Genomic DNA, 19,954 nt, shown 5'->3' with positions numbered 1-19,954 from the left:
GCAGGAGCAATTACACGCGGTCACCAGGCAGAAAGATGAAAGCGGACTCTGGCTTTCTGCCTCCCAGGAACAAGAAGAAAGCAGCACGCTGGAGCACTAGCTAAGCTAAAGCTGGAAGCAGCCGAATGGATGGAAAAAGCAGACACCCTACAAGGAAAACTGATGTCATTGCAGGGACAATTAACCGAAGCGGATGCTGTCTTGGATCCGCAGGAAGACCAAATTGAAGAATTCAAAACGCAAAATGAGGTCCAACAGGAAATACCGGATGATGCGCACAAGAAATTAATGAACTCACTGACGCCGAGAGGTGGATAGAATCCTGATAAGGAAACTCTTAACTGGATATGTTCAAGCACAGGAACACGGACGTCGTGAAGCTTGATGGCTGACGGGATGCAGCCTGGGTATCAAAGAGGAAGAAATGAGGAACAAGGTGGTGTCACCGGATGGATGACTGGGTGGTTTGGACCCAAAGGTGCCCCCAACGCACCTGTGAAACCGAATCACCAATCCATGCCCGGTAACTCCTTTCCAGGACTTTTGGTAAAATTTCTAAAAACCGAACCTCAATTAGCTTTTCCACCGCCCAAGCTCCCTGCTCATGACATGAAGCCTCCAGATTCAGAAGGAAGGAAAGCACTGGCTTCAAGAAAAGTACCACCATGTCCTAAAACTACCCTTGGATCCACACCCAGAAACACAGATGGGATTTCCCAAGCCACGGCCACTGCTGTGTCTCTTATTAACCCACCTGGACCAGAAACGGATGGCGGTGGGCATCCTCTTCTAAATGCTGTGACTGACACTTTACCCACGTACAACACCATTAATACTGTCACCTGGGAAGAGGACTGACCTGGCCAAAGACCTTTCAAAGCAATACAGGATTCGTAAGCCAGAGAGGAGACAGTACTTGAAAGAAACCAAGTCACTATGCGTGTGTACCTTATCACAAAATGGCCTTTTGCGAGATGTACTATATTGATAGTTTTGGTTTAAGTTAAATAAAAATATTCTTAATATTTGAAAAGACTGTCTTTTAATGACTGCACAGGTATTCACCAAACTGAAAACAGTGGCTACTTATGGGGCACCTGGGTGGCTCAGTCGGTTGAGCGTCCGAAAAAGAGCTCAGGTCTATAGGCAGGAGGGAGCAGGAAGAAGGAAGTAAAAGAAAGGTGGGTTGGTTATTGCAAGGTTCCTTTCCTTTAGGGGATGAAAGGGGCTTATCATGCAGGTGACCTGACTCATGATGATCAGGCTAGTCAACGGTTTAAGGTTCCCTGTCTGGGAGAGCCAAAACTGTAATTAAGTTAAGCCTTAGTTTGGTGGAGTGGGACTTAGCATAAGCGACTCCATTTTGGGTATGCTGTCTTGTCTTTAACACTCTCAAGGTGGAAAGAACCAGCACTGGAAAGGCTCGCCCAGTTGCCACTAGAGAAGGAGGGGCATCTGCTTCAGGGCTCTGCACCAAAGCACCCGGCTCTGCACTAAAGCACCCCTAAAGCACCAGGGGTCAAGTGGGGCCTTAAGTACAGTCTACGCTTTCCTTACCAAAGCACATTCCCTGGTTCAGGGCTGAATGTGCCAGGGGAAAGAGACACATTTTCCTCCAAGAAGGAGCCCTCCCATTGCCAAGCTGTGTGGCCATGGGGTTGTGTCTACCCAGAGGGGGCACATCTTGCAAATCCACTCAAAGGCATTATAATAAGCTAGCAGCAAGCCTGAGCTGTACCACCCCTGCACTACTGTGGCCCCTCCGATCTCTACTACCCCTCAGAACACGGAGGACAGGTTCCTATGGACCCCATCCCCGAATTAGGCTTACCCTGACAGGTCACCTGAAGAGCAATCTTTTGTTCATTATGAATCACAAATCATTTGCAAAATAGGAAGCTGCCTAAATGCTGGCATGAGCTCCCTGTGAACTGCCGTAGGAGGCAGATGGTTGCCAATTAAGGTAGGACTCGGCCATCATGGATTCAGTAGGGCTTCAAACGGGGTGCCTCAAACAGGCTTTGTTCACGCGCCGAGAGGCTCCAGCTCTAAACGCCGAAGCACCTTCGCCCTGGCCTGTCCTTGTTGTTTCCAGAGCTGACAGCCCAGCTGTGGATGTTCAGGGACATCTTTGGGCAGAATACCAAGCCTCGCAGCAGTCAGCCCCTGTTCAATTAAGAGAAGAGAGGACTGATAAATGTTCGGTTTACTTGCATCCCCTCGAATATCCAACACAAGGGAGAGAATAATCTAATACATTCTGAAATAACTTAAACTCATTAAAGTTGAAAAAAAGAAAGAAGGGAAGAAAGAATTCTGCAGCAATGAGCTGACACAGAGAACAGGGATTTGGTGACGTCACACAACAAGCCAAAGATGTGGCTCAGAAAAGACAGGAAACCCACTCGGGATACTTAAAAGTATGACCGCTCAGCCAGCTAGCTAACCAACTAACCAGGCAGGCAAACCAGGACCAGGAGATCAGTCTCAAACACCCTGTGAAGTGAGGATGGACGGTTGAGTTCTGTTCTCCATGTTAAACCCGAATGAATTATCCTGGAGGAGGCAGAACTGCTATCAATTAAACAAACAATATGCTGATAAAAGAGCTGTGTGATGATAACCATTAAGCACATTTAGTCACATGCCGTACACACATTTCATGCCCTCTGTTCAAGACATAGGCTCCTCATCTGTCACAGTCACACAGACATGATGTACGTACTTGCTCTGATGCCAGCAGATACAAAGCCCCTCTCCCTCGGCACGCACACCACTCGCCGGAGACCACCCAGGGAAAGGGCCTCCACACGCCGACCCCACGTGCACCTTCATCCATTCCCCCGCCTCAGAGCCACACGTACCAGTGGCCAGCCTCTTCATGCCTAGCAAGATGATGGAACGTTCTGCAAAGCTGGTGGGGTCATTCTACTCCTCAGGAAGGTGCCACCTCCTGTGGCCTTGTGTGGCCCCTGGCTTGGGTCATGGCACTGCAAGCACTGCTCTGCTCCCCCTAAGGGTGGAAGGACCCTGTTGACCTGAGGCTCCAGGTTGGCCATCCACAAGTCAGTACCTGTGATCTATCCTAGGCTGTGGGGACCCGGGGAAGACACAGGAAGACACCCGCTCCTGTCCTCTGGGAAGTCCTGCTGCTCTGTTCTCTGTGAAACAGAGAGTTATAAATGCAGAAGGAACCAGCCAGACTGGGGATACCAGGGCAGCTGGCTGGGTGGCCCCCTGTGAATGAAGCCCTAGGCCCCATTTAAAGAAGACAGATGCTGCTCAAGCCCTAGATCAGAAGAGAAGCTAGAAACAGGATTTTCAAAGGAACGCTCCTCATTAAAAAAAAAATGCTATCAGGACACATGGGTGGCTGTCAGCTGAGCGTCTGACTTCGGCTCAGGTCATGATCTCAATGTGGATGGGTTTGAGCCCCACATCAGGCTCTGTGCTGACAGCCCAGAGCCTGAAGCCTGCTTTGGATTCTGTGTCTCCCTCTCTCTCTGCCTATCCTCTACTCACGAACTGTCTAAGAAAGAAAGAAAGAAAGATAGAAAGATAGAAAGATATGAAAGAAAGAAAGAAAGAAGGAAAGAAGGAAAGAAAGAAAGAAAGAAAGAAAGAAAGAAAGAAAGAAAGAAAGATGTTGAAATGAAAAAAAAATAAATTTTAAAAATGCTATCAAATTCTTTAAATCTCCTCTTTTCCAAGATAAAACACATCTATTTGCAACTTGGTCTGTTGTCCCAAATATCTGGTGAATCATAGCTTTTGCTGTACTTGAGGATGCTGTTTTGGTTAATCTTCATCATCAACAGCTCTTCTGGTTATTGCACGTGTGCGAAAACTTCATGGTCACAATGTTTCTGATGGGGCTTTCCACACATGACAACTGTCTTGGACCTCAGTACAGAAATAATTTTCATGCTAACCTGTGCGCCTTCCAGAGTTTTCTTTTTCTCTACCCCCAGTGTACCCACCTGTACCCTGGACTCACTGCACTGACCTCTGCACTGACCTCCCGGTAACACAGATGTTGACGAACGATGGGGCCTTTTACACTTTACAGGATCAGTTGATTGTCATCCACCCAGAGAACCTTCTCAAACATTTGTAATACAGAAGGTCCAAAGAAGAGCTTGACGGGTTAGGGGAATTTCTAAGGAAGGTGGCCTTATTAAGTTCCCAAAAGCCTTCTAGGGTGGCATTTGCTTTTTCTGTTCACAATACAGTTCTCAGTTTATTGGGCTGAAATACTGTCCAGACTCTGACATGGGACCCATTTCTGAGGTGGACTTACCGAAGTAAAGGCTGGTATGGAAGGTGTAATTTCAAAGCAGTCATTTACAATGAGAAATACAATTGTTCATTCAAGCCCAATGGCCAGCAGCATTTTTACTGTAGAGAAAGCCACATGGGAAGCCAAACTATAACTAAAAGTTTGCCGATGGGGGGAAAAATGAATTTGATTCACCTCAAACGGAGTAGCCACGCTGAGTCTGGCCAGAAGCCAGGGCCTCTGGCTTCTCATTCATCTGCTAAATGTCACCATGGGTTCTCAAGAGAAAGAATACTGTAGGCAAAATCACACTTTGTACCGAAAGGCTTTTGTCCCAAATCTAAACCGTGTGGCCCATTTTAGAGGCAGGCCAAGGTCCTACTCCAGGGCAAGCAATTCTTCCTCCCTGGCCTCTTCTCTCAGATTTGCTGCTTGTGGAAGACCCAGAGACACAGCGCTCAAGTTCCCCTTCAGAAGAAGCAAACTGCCGTGGCAAGAATATGAATCACTGACCGCCTCCATCTGGCAGCTCCTCCCAGGTACTTAGATTTGAACCAAGGTAACACTTTTTGTGGGTTGGTCCTTGGCCAAGACTGAGAAGTATGGCAGTACTAGGGGCTGGCCATTTCTGCCCAGTGCAGGACTCCTCTAATGGGCAACCTGGGCTCTGGAGCGCCCTCTACTCTGGAAGTCCCCTGGGATTCTGGACATTCTGGAGAAGAGACGGGAACTCCTTGAGAGGAACAAGACATCGAGAGGACCCAAGGAAGAGGTGACCTGGGCTTGCCTCTCTATAGCCCCAGAAGGATGTGCCGGCGTCTTGGCTGCAAAGACTCAGACCTCAGTGATGAACAGTATCTTTATTCCAAAGTCCTCTGCTGGGATTGTGGTGTCCTGAGCAGGTATTTTTCCAGTTTCAGTGAAGCAATTCCTTCAAGAAACAGTCTAATGGTATTTCCAAATCCTCCAAGCTGGGTACCCAGGGGGATTTTATTAGACATATTTATTCTACAATCCAGCATCTCACAAGACATCCAGAAGCTTCTTGTAAGCTGCCTCTCCTGCCTGCCTCCCAGGCAGAATTCTCATGTTGCTTCTCAGACATTAAAAATAAAATGAAAAAGCTCCTGTTGTGCAGGATGAAACCTTCTGAGCTGAAAGGTTCCTGCTTCCACCCCAGCCAGTTGGTAGACATGCCTGTCTTCCACCTCCTTCCTGTCTAAGTCCCCTTGTGGCTGGGAGCCTTTCTCTGCCATGGTCAAACCGACTTTAGATCTGCAAGGCTGAGGCCATGGTTGAAATGTAACACAAAACTACCCTACCTCTATTTTCATTTCTATTAGACCTTTATAATGATTCCTTCTTGAACTGACGCTTAAATGGCTAAAGACTGACCATAATAGAACATTTAATTGTTTACTCGTCTAACTCTCTCAGCCCTAATGAAATATTGTGTTTTCACTGAGCAGCTTACATGGTGTTTTCTTCCTGTCACTGAAGAGAGCAAGGGGGCTGAGGCAGAATTCAGATGAGCCCATGCTCACTTGGTGTTCTCATCCTAGGCATTTTTCATCCAACAGCGAGGAACAGAGCCCTCTGGAGGGAGAATCACAGAGTTCTGGGGAACAAGCTTTTGGACATGATCACATGCAGGTCCTCAGAGAGGAAGAAGGCGGCTGGCTGAAGAGGAGTTACCAGAGACCATGTCACCCTGTTGGGATTCCTAGACGGGGTGCAGGCTCTGCATGTTAAAGGCTGGTGTTGGAGCCACTCCAGTTACCTTTCTTCACACACCCCCTTCTCACTGCCTATGGTGTCACCTCCGTGCCATCCCCCGGGTGCACACCGCCCTCCCCTGTCACCAGATCATTACAGAAGCCTCTTGACTGACCCGTGTTTATCCCAGCTTCACTCCAGTCTGCTTCCAGCACAGCAGCAAGAGGTCTTTCATGTCCCTCTCCATCTGAGGACCCTCCAGGGGCTCCCAGCTCACTTAGAAGAAAGCCAGGGTTCTGACCACAGCCTCCACCCCCACCGTTCCCTCTAACCTCGCCTCTTAGCATTCACCCTTTGCTTGTTCAGCTCCAGCACTACTGACCTCCTACCTCAGATATTCTTCACATGCTTCCTCTTTAGGGCTTTTCACTTGCCATCCCCTCTACTGGAACAGAACTCTCCTGGAAACCTGCGGGGTTCACTCCCTCATACCTTTATCCAAATGTCGTCATTCAATGGGGCCTCTACCCCTTACATACTCCCTAGCCTCCATCTCTGTCTTATTTTTCTCCATAGACTTTACTACTGACACACACTTTAGTTCACCTACTTATTTTGTTTACTGTTGATCCACCTTACTGGGATCTTAGCTGTAGGAGGGCAAGCATTTTCCTCTGTTGTTTTCACTGCTGAATCGTCAGTGCCTAGAAAAATGTCCAGCACTAATTAGGTGTGCAAATACATATTTTTTTGAGTGACTAGAGTACATCAATAAATGTAAACATGCATAAATGAATGAACAGGCATTCATTTCTGGCCACGAATCCCAATGGCCACAGTCTACTCTAGGCCAGAAGCCTGGACGTATCTGCACTTTGCATTCTAGGATTCTGGGCATAAAGAAATCTTCCAATGGGAGACGGCGATGCCAAAGGCAGAGTGGGATCCAGAGCTCAGAATGAGCCCCAGCCTTCCAGCCAGAAGCGCTGATTTAAGCCTAGGGCAACACGCTGGAGGAGGAGGGGATGTGAACCTGAGTTCAAAAAGGCCCTGCTTCACAGCATGAGAAGGGACAAGTGGACTCAAGGAGCTTCCCTGGAGGCATCAGATAAAGACAGTTCGGTGAGTGGAGGAGGCATCACTGTGAACACCCCTTGAGTCTGGGGATGCTCTGGGAGCCTGGGGATGGTTTTGGCTGTTAGAGCCCAGAACAATCCAGGACAATTTTCCAGAAGGAGAAGAGGGGAAGTTGCCTACCTAGGACCATGTCCTTTGTATAGGACCGATTCATAGAATCGTGGGGCCAAGGTCAATGACTGAGACACATCCCTCTCCGAAGGCTTCTGGAGAGGGGAGTTCCACTTATCCCCTGTTCGCCAAGTCTGGGGTTTCAAACTTCTTACAAAAAAGTAGTATTTCTCCATGAGACTTCGACATTTGAGAACCTCAGTCGGTTCAACCTAACACTTAGGTATTCATCAAATTTTCAAGGTACGCACATTTTACGTTTTGACAGTTGCGTCAATCAGCCCACCAAAAACAGCGTACCAATTTATATTGTCTGTTTCTCATGCCTTACATTGAGTATCTATCTCTTTCTACCTGCTTTGAGGGGAATCCTATTTCCCAGAGACTTGTCTACTTGATTTATCCTTCCAAAGTTCTGGTCCTTGATTTGATTAATCAATTCCACAGACTTTTTGCTTTGTGATTAATGTAGGCTCGTATCTTTATTAATTTCTTCCACCACTTTTTATTTTGCTGTTCATTTTCTAGCTTAGTTTGAATTCTTCATCCAATTATTCTCAATCTTCCAACGTTTAAGCGTATTTATGTTAGCAGTATCAGCTTTGGATGATGAATTTTTACTAAGAATAACTTTAGTCCCATCCCCGTATGTATTTATATACAGTGGTCTCATCATCTTAAATGTCTAGTCTGTCTTTTCAGTATTGATTTCCACTTTGTCAGAGGAGCTGTTTTTTATTTTGTTTAACTTCCAGATGGCTATCATCTATCTTCATTTAGGCACAGTCTTGCTATTAATGTGATCAGGAAATAGAGTTTGTAAAACTTTAATTTGGGGATTGGTTGTGGATTTCTTTGCCTGGGTACGTACATTGTATCAGTCAGGATGGGTTAGGTTAAGCTGCAATTAACAACTAAATATTCTCAGTGCCTTAACTCACATGGGTAAGCTGGGTGTTCTTCTCATCGTATCCATTTAAGGACTGGAGCGGATAGAGGCTCCACTTTGACACCTGCTTCCATGATCACAGGGGCAAAGAAAAGAGAACCTGGCTCTTAAAGCCACTTCTGTGTTCATTTCATTGGCTGAAGGAAGTTCAGATGCCAAGGTTCCACACAGCATGGATGTCTTAACCTCCCAAGGGAGGAGGACTGAGTATTTGTGAACAAACATTCTATCATATGCATTCAACAGATACTTATAAAGGACTGTGGAGACACCTCCTGCTATATACCAAAATTTGTGATAGACTTTGGAATCCTAGCAGATATTGTCAGTTGATGTCCTGCCTCCCCTTCTCATCATCCACTTTCCAGCCAGAGGAGGCCATGTGACCCAGATGTAAGTGGAAGTTGGTGAGGTTCCTAGGAAACCTTTTTTCTTTTCTTTTCTTTTTTTTTTTTTTTTTTTTCTTTTTTAAGCTTTTGTTTTTCTGATGTTGGTGCTGCCTGGTCTTCTTCCTCCTTCTTCCTGTCTTGAGTGATAATGTTGAGAAAGGCCAAGAGAATGCCAGAAACATCTGCCTTGACATTGTTGAGCATCTGAACCAATGTCAGCAGCTGCCTACTCACAGATTTCTCATATGAAGGAAAAAGTAGCCTCGTGTTTGTATAAACCACTGTGGTTGGGTTTCTTGTTACTTGCATCTGAAAGCATTTCTGAGTCATAATAGAATTCAGCATGTAAACAAGACAATTCCCATCTTCAGTGAGTAATTATCCATTAGAAGTATTGTTATGAAATGATAGAAAATATGTTCATCGGTCTCTGCCCCCAGTTCCTGCACAGAACTCCCAAAAGCCTTGTAATTTCCTAACCGGTCAGAGCACTAAGAGCTTCTTTTGTTCCAATACTTGAGATTTGATCCCAGTTCCTGACACAGTTCCTAAATTCCCCGGAATTTCCTGGGTGATAGCAGTGCCTTTTGTTCTAATGAGAAAACTCTGGATGGGCTAATGGGTGGCCCCTGGATGGGGGCTGGTTACTAGACAGACCGTGATTAGAAGCTTGGGATTTTCAGCCCTACCACCTCTCTGTGCCTTGCCCCTCCGACCATTCTCCACAGAGGAAAGAGGGATGAAAACGAGTCAATAGTTGTCCATGCCAACGTGATGAAGTCTCCATAAAAATCCAATAGCACAGGGTTTGAAGAACTTCCACGTTGGTGAACAGGGTTGGTGAACCCTCCCAGAACTTGCCCTATGTATCTCTTCATCTGGACAGTCCTCTGTATGCTCTATCACACATCATCTTTGTCAATGTAAATCAGTTTTTCTCTCAGTCCTATGAGCTGTTCTAGCAAGTGACTGAATTCAAAACGGGGGTGGTGGTGGTCACGGGAACCTCTGACTAGCAACCAAGTCAACAGAAATTGTGGGTAATCTGAGGACCTACCACTTGGAAATGGCATCTGAAGTGGGGGGCAGTCTCGTGGGACCGGGCCCTTAACCTATGGGTTCTGTGCTACTCCTGTTAGGGTCAGAATTGAATTGAATTGTAAGATACCCAGCTGGTATCATGGAGAATTGCTTGGTACCAGGGGGCGGGAGGGGAACACAACACATCTGGTGTTAGAAGTGTTGTGAGTGTGGTAGTTGTGTGAGAGTAAAGGAGAAAGTCACAAGAAGAGTGCGTTTTTCCTCCTCATCTGTGGACAGCCGAAAAGAATGCTAAATATGTATTCTAAATATGTAAAAGAATTTATATGGTCCCAGATTATCAAAGGTGTTCAAATATGTGCTAGGAGACAAGGTAAGATTGTCAAAATGTTGATAATCGTCGCACAAAGAATCTATTTTTTCCCAAAACATAGTTTTCTCAATTATTATAGGTGCAACAACCACACTAACAATTACTTAGCCAACTCTAATTTTCACTGGTATCAGTGAGTCACCACTGTTATTTTTACAACAGCTTTATGGAAACTAGAATTCACATACCACGTAATTGACCAATTTAAAATGTACCTAGTTCTTAGTATATCTGCAGAGTTGAGCAACTATCACCACAATCTATTTTAGGGTATTTGCATCACTCCAACAAGAAACTCTGTATCCTCTTAGGAGTACTCCTTATTTCATCCCAACCTCCCCAACCCCTCTTGCCCCTCCTCCATCCCACTTCTGCCCACAGCCCTAGGCAACCACTAATCTATTTTCTCTTTCCACGGATTTACCTCTTCGGGACATTTTGTATACATGGAATGATACATACATTAGGTGGTCTTTCAAGATGAGCTTCTTCCACTTAGCATGTCCTCACAGTTCGTCCATGCTGGAGCACACATCGGTACTTCATTTCTTTTACTCCCAGTTATTCCACTGTATGAGTACACCACATTTCTTCATCCATTCGCTGGACATTGCATTTTTTTCCTTTTTTTCTATGATGAATACTGCTGCTACAAATATTCATGTACAAGTTTTTGTTTGAACACCTGTTTTTCATTCTTTGGGGGTATATACCTGTGAGTGAAATTACTGGATGTTTAACTTTTTGAGGAACTTCCAGGCTGTTTTCCAAAGTGGCTGCACCGCACCTGTTTACATTTCTACCAACAGCGTATCACATTCCTATTTCTCCTATCCTCTCCAATGCTTGTTACCATCTGTCTTTTTTATTTTAGCCATTCTAGTAAGTGTAAAGTGGTATCCTGTTGAGGGTTGGATTTGCATTTCCGTGATGACTAACAATGTGACATCTTTTCACATGTTTATTGGCTATGGGTGTATCTTCTTAGACTGAGTTTTTTGCCCACTTTTTCAATTTTTTAAAAAATGTTTTATTTATTTTTGAGAGAGTCAGAGAGAGAGAGAGAGAGAGAGAGAGAGACAGAGAGGGGCAGAGATAGAGAGAGACACAGAAGCTAAAGCAGGGTCCAGGCTTTGAGCTGTTAGCACAGAGACAGATGTGGGGCTTGAGCCCACAAACCGTGAAATCACGACCTGAGCCAAAGTTGGACGTTTAACTGACTGAGCCACCCAGGCATCCCTTTTGCCCATTCTTAAATTGAGTTATTTGTTTTTGCGTTTTTGAGTTGTAAGAGTTCTGTATCTATATTAGTACAAGTTTCTTGTCAGAAATATGATTTGCAAAAATTATCTCCCATTCTATGGGTTGTCTTTTCACTTTTCAACTATGTCCTTTAAAGCACAAACATTTTTTAATGTTTACTTATTTTGAGAGAGAGAGAGAGAGAGAGAGAGTGCGTGAGTGGGGGCAGGAGCAGAGACAGAGGGAGAGAATCCCAAGCAGGTTCCATGCTGTCAGCATAGAGCCTGACGTGCGGCTTGATCTCACGAACTGTGGGATCATGACCTGAACCGAAATCAAGAAATGCTTAACTGACTGAGCCAGCCAGGCACCCCAAAGCACAAAATTGTTAAATTCTGATAATGTCAATTACCTGTTTTTTTCCTTCTGCTGTGTTTTTGGTGTCAAGGCCACAGAGATTTACATCTATGCTTTCTTCTAAGAATTTAATAGTTTTAGCACTTAACATTTAGGTCTTTGGTCCATTTTGAGTTAATTTTCACCAATGGTGTGAGGCAGAAGTTCAACTTCATTCTTTTGCATACAATATCCAGTTGTCCCCACACTGTTGAAAAGACTGTTCTTTCTCCCATGGGGTTGTCTTGATGCCTTTGTTGAAAATCAATTGGCTATAAATATGATGGTACATTTCTAGATTTTCAATCCTATCCCATTAATCAACATGTCTTTCCTTACACTAATACCACACTATCTCGATTACTGTAGCTTTCTAAGAAGTTTTTAAGTCAGGAAGGGTGAGTTCTCCAACTCTGTCCTTCTCTTTAAAGATCTGCTTTGGCTATTTTGGGTTCCATAAATTCCCATATGCATTTTAGCATCAGCCTGTCAGTTTCTGCTAAGAAGCCAGCTGTGGTTTTGATAAAGATTTCATTGAAGCTGTAGATCAATTGGAGAAGTCCTGCCATCTTAACAACACTGTCTTCCAATCCAGGAGTCTGTTTATTTAAATCTTGTTTAATTTCTTTCAATAATGTTTTATAGTTTTAGCGTACAAGTTTTGAATCTCGTTTTTAGTTAAATGTAATTAGTATTTTATGTTTTGATGCTGTTGCAAATGCAATTGTTTTTTTTGGGGGGGGTTAGGTTTATTAATTTATTTTGAGAGTGAGAGTGCGTGAGTGGGGGGAATGCAGAGAGAGAGAATCCCAAGCAGGCTTAGCATTGTCTGTGCAGAGCCCAACTCGGGGCTCGAACTCAAGAACCAGGAGATCATGACCTGAGCTGGTCTATAGCCTGGCCCCCTGAGGCTTGGAGTTGAACAACGAAATTGAACAAAACTAAGCAAAACGTTGGGGGAGGGGGGGGGGGACGAAAGTGTAAAAAGCAAATATAGAAAGCTCAAGGGGAGGTAAAAGTGTTTTCAGACACACACAGAAAAGGAGTGTCCCCACGTGCTCTGGCCAAACCAAACGCCCCCTTTTACTCAACTGTTGAAAACAAAGAAGAAAAAGTGATGAAAAAGTCACACTTTCATACCCTTCTCGGAAGAAACAGTCAGCGGGGACAGGACAGCTCACTGCCCTGAAAGACCTTGAAAGATTTACCCCAGATAACACAGCACACCATAATCAACCTCCAGAGGCTCTCAAAACCACTACAAACTCCGGTCTCTTCTGTCATTTCATCATGGATCGTTTCCTGTCAAGCATTAAAGCCATACCAGAGAAACCTGGACAAGGATTTGCTCCCCAATCCAAAGTGAGAAAAGCTGTTTGGAAAGCCCCCCCCCCTCTTTTTTTTCCATTTGCCCAAGGCCTTTCCACAATTCTTTCCTCCCGGTTCCAAATGTCTACAGGTCAAGAACTTGAGCAGTCGGGTCCATAGGGGCCACGGTTGGGAGAGGGCACACCCTCCAAAGTCCCTCCAAGGGAGTCCTGAGTCTCCCTAAGCGGCTCCGATGGGCTCTGATCGCCCCTTCCTTATTTACTGCCATCAGGCACTTGGAGGTGGACGGTCGGGTCGGCAGCGTCCCGGCGACCGGAAAGGCTGAGAATGCCGCCCCCCAGAGCACCGCGCCCGCCCGGCCTCGGGCACACCAGTTAGCCGAGTTTTCGCCCAAGGCAAAGCCCCGGAAGAGGTGGGGAGGCCCGGGGAAAGCTTGGGTCCAGACCCCAGAGGACGACGCTCAGCGGGGCCGGGACAATGGGCGGCGGGGACCCGCGCGGGGGGCGTCCCGGGAGGCCAGCCCGCCCCGCTGTTCCCGGGGGCTAGGGCGGCAGCCCCGAGCTGGCCGCCTGGCCGCGGCGTCGCACAGCCCTCGTCCCTGGCCCGCAGGGGACCCGGCGCGGAGCGGGCGGCCGGGCCGGAGCGCGGGGGCCAGGCCCGGGACACGACCCCGACCCCCGGTCCCCGGCCCGCGCGCTCCCAGCCGGCCCGCCACGGCTCACTCACCTGCCCACGGTCTGCTTGGCGAGCTGCTTCTTGCGGTTCAAGGGCAGCGGCAGCGGCGGCCCGCGGGGCTCGGGCCTGGAGCGGCTACATCGCTTCCGGGTGGAGGCGGCGGCGGCTGCTACTGCGGCTGCTGCGGGGGCTGAGCGGCGGCGGCTGCGCTGGCTGCTGCGGCTGCTCCTGCGGCTGCTGCGGCGGCGGGGGCTGCGCCGGCTGCGCCTGCTGCTGTGGCTGCTGCTGCTACGGCGGCAGCGGCTGCGCCTCCTGCGGCTGCTACTGCGGCGGCTGAGCGGCCGCCTCGGCGGTGGCGGCGACTGCGGCCGCGGCGGATGCGCTGGCTGCGGCTACTACTGTGGCGGCTGCGGCGACTGAGCGGCTGCGCCGGCTGCGGCTGCTACTGCGGCGGCTGCGGCGGCTGAGCGGCAGCGGCGGTTGCGGCTGCTATGGCGGCTGAGCGGCGTCTGTGGCGGCGGCAGCTGCACTGGCTGCGGCTACTACTGCGGCTGCTGCGGCGGTTGAGCGGCGGCGGCGGCGGTTGTGGCTGCTACGGCGGCTGAGAGGCATCTGTGGCGGCGGCGGCGGTGGCGGGGGCTGCTGCTCCAGCGCCGGAGCCCAGCCCTCGCCGCGTCACTTCCAGCGGCGCCGCCCGCCGGGGGCCGCGCGGGGCCGGGCTGGCAGAGGAGCGCCGGTCTCGGGCGCGGCCTGGCCCCCACCACCCCCCCCCCCCACACCAACCCGGGCCACTCCGCTGAGCGCGCGGAGCCCCACGTCCCGGCGCCACCGCGGGTCCCGACGCCCGGCCCCGGCTAGGCCGAGCACCGGTGGGAGGGGGCGGCGGTTCGTGATCTCGCGGTTCCTGAGTTTTAGCTCCGCGCTGGGCTCTGTGCTGACGGCTCGGAGCCTGGAGCCTGCTTCCGATTCTGTGTCCCCCTCTCTCTCCGCCCCACCCCTGCTTGTGCTGTCTTTCAAAATGAATAAACATAAAAAAAAATTTAGGGGCGCCTGGGTGGCTCCGTCGGTTGAGCGTCCAACTTCGGCTCAGGTCATGATCTCGCAGTTTGTGAGTTTGAGCCCCGCGTGGGGCTCCGTGCAGACAGCTGGAAGCCTGGAGCCTGCTTCAGATCCTGTGTCTCCCTCTCTCTCTCTGCCCCTTCCCCGCCCATGCTCCGTCTCTGTCTCTCAAAAATGAATACACGTTAAAAAAATTTTTTTTTAATTAAAAAAAACAGTGGCTGTTTCTTTTGTTTGCAATAATTTTTATGTTTATTTTTCTTGTTTGAGAGTGAAAATGGGGGAGGGGCAGAGAGAGAGAGAGAGAGAGAGGAGAAAGAGGACCTGAAGCAGGTTCTGCGCTGACAGAGGCGGGGCTTGAACTCAAGAGCTGAGAGGTCACGAGCCACAAGATCACAAGGCACGAGACCACAACCTGAGCCAAAGTCAGATGCTTACACTGACCGAGCCACCAAGGCACCCCAAAACAGTGGTTACTTCTGACCAGGGTAGACATTGGTGGGTTTGGAGGCTGTGGCCAAAGGAAGACATACACGGATATTTGTCTCTATGGGAGGAGAGTATTCTCCAACCGCTTTGTTTGGGTGGAGGCCCACTCAATGTCGTCTGGTTTACAAGTAACAGCATAAATGGGCTGAAGTAAAATTTATCAACAAGGAATATGTTGCCTCCAGAACCCCCAAAATACGGAAAGATTTGAGACTTGTATGTCCTCAACAAACGTGTCCAACAAATGTCCTCACGGTAGGATGTCAGACATGCGAGGTCATACCTGGGCTCCCGGTAAGTTAAGATCCTGCCTGCAAAGATGACATGTGATAGCAGAAGGGTTTGGGTGCCCTGTGCATAACAAGGTAAAACATGTCCCCTTCAAGGTCAAGGGAAAGGTGGCCGAAAGGACGTTGAAATCGGCGCTGAACAGAACCTATTGGCCAAATCTAGAAGAAAGAGCAAACTATTTACCGTCTTTAAATTTGTTGGGATCCCAGGTGTTTTAAGGGTAGCAGGGTTTATACGGATAGAACTATAACTGAAAACAGTGGCTACTTATGGGGCACCTGGCTGGCTCAGTCGGTTGAGCGTCCCACTTCGGCTCGGGTCATGATCTCGTGGTCCGTGAGTTCGAGCCCGGCGACGGGCCCTGTGCTGACAGCTCAGAGCCTGGAGCCCGTTTCGGGTTCTGTGTCTCCCTCTCTCTGACCCTCCCCCGTCCATGCTCAGTCTCTCTCTCTCAAAAATCGATAAACGTAAAAAAAAAAAAAAAAAAAAGAAATTAAAAAAAAAAGAAATAAAACCTGGAAACGTCTGAATTCCAAAACTCATCTGGCCCCTAGGGTTTTGGAAAAAGGACCGTGGGCCTGCTTTACTTTTCACATCCACGTTTAAGAAAATAGACACATACGGCAGGTAGGAGTGTAATAATATTTGTACGTGGATCTATACTTGGATTGATTACGAGGGCATCTGCCTACATTTGAGACACAGAAACAGAATGATAAAGGCCACACATCGCCAGTCCGACAAGACTGCGTGGTGTGCATACTGACTCTGGGACCCTATGTCATACACCCATGTCCAATCTCAGGGGCAGGGGGCTGCCGTGGACACACTGGGAACCACGACCACAGACATCGTTTCCTCTTAGAATAACATGCTGCCTTCACATGTAAAACCAACGCGATAAGGCCACACGTGAGCACATCTGTTTAGGGTTCATTTTGGTTCAGCGAACCATGGGCTTTCTTCACTCACCTATAAGCAACCCTGTTTGATTTCACAGTAGGTAATACAGTGGATGACCAGGCCACGGAAGCTCGGATTCAGAAGTCGTGGGGAGAACACATTCCTCTCCTCCTCTGCTCTATGCAGAGGCTGGACGGGATCCACCCAGACTGAAGCGAACCAAGCACAGCCACCTCCCCTGGAAAAGGCGGAGGAAGGCGGGGTGTGGAATAGGTGAGGGGTGGAGAACGTTACCGCTGATCGAGCGAGGACACGGTGTGCGGTTTGCGACGCCGAATACAGAAAGGGCCGTCTCGCGGAAGAGAGACACAGGCGGCGTGGCAGCAGAGGACTCCCCTGGGACTCATGGGCAGAGATGCCTTTGACTCATGTTGCCCCTGACGCAACGGGCTACCTCGCGAGGCAGAGACTCTGCTGCTCCTGGAGAAGGTCGTTGAGAGATCCGTGAGCAGGGAGGGGTCCGCAAGGAACGTACCACAGCAGGACAAGCCAGGTAGGGACCCGGGCACACTGGACGGTCGATGCCCCACCCGGACGGGACAGCACCTATGCAGCTGCAGCTACGACGACATGTACCTGCACGAGGGCGCGATGCCAGGCTTCACTAGGTCTTGCAAGATTTGAGAAGCAGCAGGAAGCCCAGGTTTCCACGTGAAAACTCCCAAGTGTTCAATACGGGCCAATGATTGTCAGAAATGCTTCCACACGTAAGAAACAGACCAAACGGAACGCACCTTCACCCTGCAGGCAAACATCACGGATCTTCGTTTTTCACGATTCACGTATCCAGAATCTCAAAGGACTCGACCAGGCTTTCCCAACCTCACCACTCTTGACTTTTGGGACCAGATAATTCTGTGCGGCGAGGCTGTCCTGGGCAGTGTAGGCTGGTCAGCAGCAGCCCCGGCCTGTGTCGCCAGATGCCAGGAGCACCCCACGCCCGAGCCAATTCAGGACAAAAACAAAAACGTCTCCGGCCATTGCCAAATGTCCCCCAGGGGGCCATCCCTGGCAGGAGCTCCTGGGTGAGAACAACATCCAACTCTCAGCTTCCAGGATTCTGTGGAAGCGTCGTCACACAGAATTCTAACACGGGGTTTCTTAAAGAAAGAGTTGCCTTCCATGAAGTAAGGACTTCTATCTGCTTTGGAAGCAGAACCCTGGTTTCTGATGAACGGCAGCGCTCTTATTAACTAGCCCGATGACCTCTTTGAGTCCTCGCTTCCTCATCATTAAACCAGGAATAAATAACATCACCTCTGGGAGTTGCCGTGGACAAGGCAGCGAGAGACTTGACTCAAAAGCATCTAGCCCAGCAAGTCAGCAAGCACCAAAGACATTTCATCCACAGGAACCCTTCCCTGGCGGGCAGCCGGCCCAGTGTCTACAGTCGGAAACACACGGGGTCCAGAGTCACACCCTGGCCCCAAGTCCTGCCTCGGCCACTCGCTGGCCGGGCAGACAACGGCAGGTCATTTTTCTTCTCTCTAAACCAGAAATGAGGTCACCAGTAGGTGAGACCAGGCCAGGTGGTTCGGTACAGCACTTGGTAAACCAAACCAGGAGAGAAGTAGTGATGATGGCTACTCTCGGATCTCTGAAACGTTTCTGTAAAGGAAAGGACGAGCTCGTCGACAAACCCAAGAACTCAGAAGGTAGTAATAGGAGGGTGGGGTGCAGGAGGAAAAAGAGAAAAATCACCACAGGAATCTTCACCTCCCCAACCTTTTACACAAGCAACTGCCCACTGGTGACCCACAGACCAAATCTGGTCACAGATGTATTTTGTTTAGTCCTGCTCAGGGTCCTGGTGGTTGTTTTCAATTGGCATTAAATGCCACCTCATCTTCATGAAAATCCAGAAGGATTTAGGCCTTTCTCAACAACTCCAAAGGTCGGGCCCGACAGCGGGCCCATATTCTCACGCGGCCCTTTGGTAAGACAGGCGCCGTCAGGTCCCCCACGGCCCTCACCTGGTCTAAGTCGCTCTTATTTTATTTATTCTTATTAGCCCGGCCCCCTGAGGCTTGGAGTTTGCAACCCTGACTTACCTAAAGGCTACTATCTAGGAGAACATTCAGGCCTCCAGGGAGAGCTTCCATCTTGGCAGAAGCCGACATCCAAAGAGACACTCCCTTCCAGAGCCTCACCCGCGTAGTCAACTCTGCTATTAGGCCCCCAGATGCCTGTCCTCCTGGACTCATCGACCTCACAACCAAACGCGCAAGTTCCCCACCTTGGTGCACCCCTGCCTCCACACCCTCCACGCCAACTGCCATCTGCAGCTACTGGATTCTCTGCGTCAGGGATTTCCAAAAAGCTCTTTCTTTCCTTTTAGCAGGACTAGAAAAGACCACACTTCCTGCCTCCTGCTGGTAAGAACACCCTGGTTATCTTGTGGGGGAGGGGGCTCAGCACCCTCCCATTCTAGGCCCCTGTGGCTTGCGTGGGGCTGACTCCATTTCCATGTCCAGGGAAAGGCCACTGACCCCATCAGATACCTTCAGAGTCAATCCTGGGGCTCTGGCCACAGTGAAAGGTATTCTTTGTCCCCCTGGGACTTGAACTGAAGACGTTGGAAGCCGGGGGGGGGGGGGGGGGGGGGGGGGGGAGCGATTCCTGCTTATCTACACAGCTTCCCTAAAGAGTGGAACCCCTGGAGCCAGCCCTGGGTGCAACTATGTTGCTTTTGGACTCTTTTCCTCACATAGGAGCCAATCAAATTCGCAGCTTGGCTTATAACAATTCCAGTTGGTTGGGTTTTGTGTGTTTTTTTCTTTTTTCATCTGAGACAGAGAGCGGGGAAGGGGCAGAGACAGAGAAGATCCCAAGCAGGCTCCCCACCATTGGCACAGAGCTTGATCCCAGGAACTGTGAGATCATGACCTGAGCTGAAATCAAGAGCCGGATACTCAGCCAACTGAGCCACCCAGGCGCCCCTCGAGGTGGGTTGACTGACAATCAAAAGAGACCTACGCGGCACCTGGGTGGCTCACTGGGTCAAGTGTCTGACTTCGGCTCTGGTCACGATCTCTCGGTTCGTGGGTTTGAGGCCCGCGTCAGGCTCTGTGCTGACAGCTCGGAGCCTGGAGCCTGCTTCGGATTCTGTGTTTCCCTCTCTCTCTGCCTCTCCCCCGCTCATGTTCTGTCTACCCTCTCTCTCAAAAATAAATATTTACAAAAAAAATTTTTTTTAATAAAACAAAAAAAAAGGGACCTACTCAATACAACAGAAGTTTGAAACAAGTGTTGAAAGATAGAGGGGAAAGGCTCTGGTCAAATTTTCTCCTGTTTTTTTTTGTTTTGTTGTGTTGTGTTACCTCTCTCCTTCCAGTAAGAGTAGAGTTTCACTCAGTGTGTCAGCCATCCCTCTATAAGGACTTACCTCGTGGTACATAATCATTTTTGCTTGCCTATCTCTTCCACGAGTCTGTGGAGCCCCTTCAGGGCAGAAGCTGCGTTTGTATTCACTTGGATTCTTCTACTTTCAACAACGGCACATAATTTGGGCTCAG

The 19,954-nt window shown here is 49.0% G+C and overlaps 1 protein-coding gene across 6 annotated transcripts in view; it reads right to left on the bottom strand.

The window, feature by feature from the left end:
* Window positions 1-19,954, bottom strand: part of LOC128313647 (uncharacterized) — a 61,611-nt gene that overhangs the window by 38,203 nt on the left and 3,454 nt on the right. Inside the window, exon 2 of one of the 6 annotated variants that reach the window (XR_008294625.1) lies at window positions 1,832-2,166. The exons of 4 other annotated variants lie outside the window; for them this stretch is intronic. The gene's annotated coding sequence lies outside the window, so the exon portion shown is untranslated. Of the gene's footprint in view, window positions 1-1,224; window positions 2,167-19,954 lie in introns of those variants that run through there. One more of the 6 variants, XM_053213342.1, reaches the window with a different exon arrangement.

Source organism: Acinonyx jubatus, chromosome E3 (genome assembly GCF_027475565.1).
Source record: "Acinonyx jubatus isolate Ajub_Pintada_27869175 chromosome E3, VMU_Ajub_asm_v1.0, whole genome shotgun sequence".
Taxonomy (NCBI): domain Eukaryota; kingdom Metazoa; phylum Chordata; class Mammalia; order Carnivora; family Felidae; genus Acinonyx; species Acinonyx jubatus.
Note: the sequence above shows the minus strand (reverse complement) of the source record. Positions and strands in the feature narration are given on the sequence as shown.